The following is a 5,764-nucleotide window of genomic DNA, read 5'->3' on the forward strand; positions in this document are numbered from 1 at the left end:
CATCCCTACAATGTAATTGATCACATGCGAAAAATGAAAAATCTTTAATTGAACAGAAGATTTTTTTTTTTTTTACATATGTTGAAAAATTATTTCCAACGAAAATTCAATTTCTTTGACAATACTACACCACTAATATCATAGAAAATACTTGAAGTTCTTCTCCCTGCAAAGAATATAGTATGGAATCATGCAAAGAAAATTTTGAGTTTCTAATGGTGACATTTTTACAAACATCGGGTGTGCATTATAAATATCAATGTTACAAATCCCACACCCCTTTATATTCCTCCTTTCCTTCCACTTCACGTTCTTCATAAACCACTTCAATTAGCAAATTGCATCTTATTCTCTCTTCTATTTTTCAGTTTTCACACATAATAAAAACTTGAAAAAAAACAAACCTTTTACACTAAATCATCATACTCTCTCTCAATTTAGGTTGTCCCCAAATTCTTAATTCATTAAATTATTCAATTTTAAACTTTTAACATTAAGACAAATCAATATACTACTCTCTAATTCAGTCAAATAACATTATATATGGCGATAAAGATTAATAATCAAAAACAAATAGATAGGTGGTGGGAAAATTGAAGAAAAAATACTCATGGAATTGGATGGCTATTTAGCGGGAGCAGAAAGATAGAGAAGGATGAATCCACTTGCTTCTTCTTACTACTTTTCATTGAAATCAAAGCTACAACCTATAAGAGTTCCCATAGAACTACATAGTAGAAATACAAGAAGAGCTGAAGAGCTCAAAAATTGAGAAAGATAGTGATACGTTTATAGTAAATAAAATCCGGGCAATTTGAATAGAAATATATGCATTTCAGAAATCGTTAACTAACAACTCTACCAAAAAAGATTCCACCAAATCTTCATTGAAGCAATTTGTGAATGAATCATGTGTGATTGTCAAAAAATCTATACTGCCAATGAATGAGAAGTGCATAAATAAAGAATAATATAATACACAAATTGAATGAATATACAGAGTAAACAAATAAACATAGCAATTACTAATGGAGAGAAGAGATGAAACCGGAAAAATTTGTTGGTCAAATTCATCATAACAAAAAAAACCAATGGTTATTGATTATAGAAATTTAAATGCAAAAACTAAAACATACAATTATTCGATACCAAATAAAATACTAAAGATAAGACAAATACAATGATATAATTATTTTAGCAAATTTGATTGTAAATCAGATCAGTGCTAGAAAATCGACGGCATCCTCAAGATTAACCAACAATAGACTCATAGAAGCAAAAGGCAGGTATTGTGTACAATTTTTTATGACAATTTGGTGCAATATTTTATGGCGGTTGTGGTGGCAATTTAAGAAAGAGGCGGTGGTGGCCTGGTAGATATATGGGATGGGTGGCAGATATGGGGACGATGACTGGCAGATATGGGGAAGATGACAACATAAAATAAGTGAAAAGGGATACGTGTCTATTTGAATTTTAGGCCTTGTCACGTTGCACTTAATTGTGAAATGTCTAAATTAACCTCAAATACAATTTTAAAGACAAAAAACAGCCATGTTGATACCATTTTCCTACTCACACTTCTACTATGGTAGAATACAAAGAGCATTAAATGAAATTGTTGGCAACTATTCTTAGCCATTAAGAATTCTAGGTGTTCAAAAGTATAATATAATAAAGTGATGGGTCATTAACTGAATAAAATAACTTACTAACTATTTAATATAAACATTAAATTATATTACAAAGTAATAAAATAATTAGATATGTACATATTTATCAGTACATCATAAATTAACCCTTATTAACCTTATTCCTCTTTCTAATCTTCACTGTTATTATATAAATAAATCATACAAAAATCTTATAATGCAAAAATCTCATTACTTATACATTTGGTTATCACGTAGGTTCGTAGTAAAATGTGTATGATTCTTATGAGTATAATACAATTAATAGAAAATTATTTTGAACAAATTAAACTCTACCATATATAATAATAATTTCTTGACATAACAAGATTTACTATCTCCGTTAAAATATTACTAATTGATAAAACTCTTATAAAAATAAATACACATACAAATATATCATAACTAAGAATTTTTTCATAAATATTTAAAAATTTTTGGGAGGGCAATAAATATTTTTTTAGATTTCGATTTAAAATGCGATGTTATCAAATCATGCACAGTGCTATAATAAAACTTTCAAATTTAGGCACATAAGCCTTCCATACGAGGCAAAGAAAAATCATAAACACCCAAAGTGTTACATCCTTGCCCCCTTAAGAATATTCATCCTCGAATAAATAAATAACTGCATGCGGGTATTACGCTAGGAACTCTTTTAAAAATTCAATAGGGTTTCATCTATATATGAAAATATCTCAATCCTTAAACTCATCAGACTATATACACCATATTATTAAAATAACGTCTTTGAAAAACATAAATTTGCACACGATGCAAAATGTTTCTCAACAAGAAAAAACTTATCTTTACTTATCTATTTCAAGTAGGCTGTCACGATCCAGACCGTCGTGATTGACACCCACACTAACCCTTCGATGGGAGAACCATTACTACTAACCAACTAACCCAAAAACTAAACATTTAAAGATGAAGAAATAAATTGGAGTTCCCATAAACTCTGAAAGTCTAACGATTCGATACTAAAACATTGCGGAAAACACTCCTAGAATCTGAAAGTCAATGTGCCAAAACATCTAAAGTTCAATAAGTCTAAGGAAAATGGGTACAACCCAAACTAAACATACGAATGAATCTAACTAGAAAGTCTGAGTTCGAAAAGAGTGGACTAAAACATAGAGGACCCATGACAGCCTGAAAGAACTAGCTCACCCTTGAATCCGATCTTACTCACTGATCTCCTAAACGAGGTCTGTCTGTATTCGCCTGAAGGTGCCCTATACTCAACAAATAAAGAGCAAGTGAACATGTATATAAGCAGTCACAACATAGTATTACACGCATATACAGAACATATACAATATCAAGAGTAATGTACAATTCAACATTCTCAATAATACGCATATAAATGGTACTCCTCTCATGGAACCCATATCCAAACTTTTAGTGTGCCAGCTTGTGACACCCGATCCAAGTTAGTGTGTTGGAACGTGACACCCGTTCCAATATGTATGTTGGTAGTTAGTGTGTCGGAATGTGACACCCGATTCATTCAACAAGCCACAATCACAATCACAATGTACATTCTCATAATCATACAATCAAGTGTTGATTCATGGCATACAATCATTCGTTCATACTAATTTACATTAGGTGTGATCAATAGTGCAAACATTCACATACATACATGCATTACAATGAAGCAATTACTAACATACATCACACAAACATGAAATCAAACCATCACCTACCTCGAACCCAAGCTTGAATCCTCCTAAAAAACTTAATTCTTCCCTTTCCGGATTCTTTCCGCTTGTTCTAGGTCTACAAACAAGTAATAATATGCAAGGATCAATAATTAACGTCTAATTTACCCGGATTATAACAAACCCAATAACCCAAGACCAAACCCATGATCCTAAGGTGCAGCTAGGGATTTTTCCCACCATCAACTTCAGGCCAAAACCCTTCCCCAATGATAAATACACATAAATTTACATTCGACGGATCGAAAAATGGATTAGGGGAGTTAAATCCTTACCTTTAGCACCAAAAGTCGTGGAAAACTGTCAAGAAATCGTCTGGGGTCGTCTCCTAACTCTTAAGAACGAAGTTTGCAGAATAATGACGTTTTGGGGTTTATTTCCGACTGAAGTCACGAGTGTCCTGCTGTGGCGACCCCCATCCCACTATAGCGGCCCCGCTTTGGCGGGATAAATCTCGCCCTGGAGGCTTGCACCAAAACAAAGAGTCGGAATTTGAGTTCCAAACTCCCATTTCACAACACACCTTCAACCTATGATATTCAAAAACTACTCGTTCACGCTAAGATTAGTTTCGGGAGTTCTACTTGTCCGAATTCAATTTCATAAAGTCGTACGGGTTCCTTAACATCTTAGTTATCTACTCATGTGATCAAAAACTTAATTAGATCTCTCATTCATTACCAGATTTCCTATACCTCTCATGACTCCGATTTTATCCAAATCTGGACTAGGCTAGGAATTTCCAAGTTACTACCCAAAAGTTTTCTGGCCCCAATTCTTTCCCCATTGGCTTTTCCCTAACGACGGAATCAGGTCATTACAATAGATACCAATTTACCCATCACTCGTCCGCGAGTGATCAACTAGGAATGACTGGCTAAAGTAAGGGTAGAGTAGTACCTGAATCGTTGAATAACTGAGGATAGTTGTTTTGCATGTCCGTCTCAGTCTCCCAAGTGGCTTTCTCAACTAGACGATGCTTCTATTGAACTTTCACAGACTTAATATCCTTGGTCCTCAGCTTCCAGACATCACGATCAAGAATTGCAATCAGTTCCTCCTTATACTGAAGGTCCTTGTCTAATAACACTGAGTCCCATCTTATGATGTAATCCCCGTCCCCATGATACTTCTTCAACATGGACATATGAAATACCGGATGAACTCCCGATAAGTTAGGAGATATAGACAATCTATAAGCAATTGGTCCTACACATTCAAGAATTTTGAATGGTCCAATATATCGAGGGCTAAGCTTGCCCTTCTTGCCGAATCTTATCACCCCTTTCATGGATGACACTTTAAGAAGAACTTGCTCACTAGTATGAAATGCCATGTCCCTTACCTTATGGTCTGCATACCTTTTCTGTCGACTTTGGGCTGCTAGAAGCTTAGCTTGGATGTTTCTTACCTTATCTTGAGCATCTTTCACCAAGTCAACGCCCAAAGGTTTTACATCTCCAGCCTCAAACCATCCTATGGGTGATCTGCATCCTCTCCCATACGGTGCTTCAAATGGTGCCATGTCGATGTTGGAGTGGTAACTGTTATTATAGGAGAACTCACACAAAGGTAGGAACTTATCCCAATGTCCTCCAAAGTCGATTACACATGTCCTCAATATGTCCTCTAACGCTTGGATAGTCCTCTCTGATTGCCCATCCGTTTGCGGATGAAAGGTTGTGCTAAAAGTGAGTTGAGTACCCAACTCCTCATGTAACTTTCCCCAAAACTTGGATGTGAACTGCGTACCACAGTATGAGATGATAGAAAGGGGAACCCGTGCAACCCCACTATCTGTTTCACATAAACCTTAGCCAACTGCTGAGCATTATAGTTTGTTATAACTGGAATAAAATGGGGCGACTTAGTTAATCTGTCAATCACTACCCAAATAGAATCATACTTTCCCAATGTCTTGGGAAGACCAACTACGAAATCCATCGCTATTGTAACACCCCGTATTCGAAACAGACCAAAATACAGATTTCGAGAAGTTGAAGGTGCAACTTACGGTCACCATCCACGGACCGTAGGTCAGACCACGACCCGTATTGGTGGTCCGTGGTTCACCACTGCAACCCCTCCCAAACCAGCTCAGAAAAAAATATGCTAAGTCTCGACTCACGGACAGACCCACGGTCCATAGATCGGCCCACGGTCCGTGGTCTGTGTCCGTGGATTGAGACCTCATTTACCCAGTCTCTGACACAAACTACGGTCGACCAGCACGGACCGTCAATCGATCCACGGTCCGTAGGTCTGACCGTAAGATAGGGTCAACAACCAGTTAGCTGAAAATTATTGATGGGTCAACTTTAGATGGTCATAACTTTTAGCACAAAA

The sequence above is a fragment of the Solanum tuberosum genome, unplaced genomic scaffold (assembly GCF_000226075.1).
Source record: "Solanum tuberosum cultivar DM 1-3 516 R44 unplaced genomic scaffold, SolTub_3.0 scf00064, whole genome shotgun sequence".
Taxonomy (NCBI): Eukaryota; Viridiplantae; Streptophyta; class Magnoliopsida; order Solanales; family Solanaceae; genus Solanum; species Solanum tuberosum.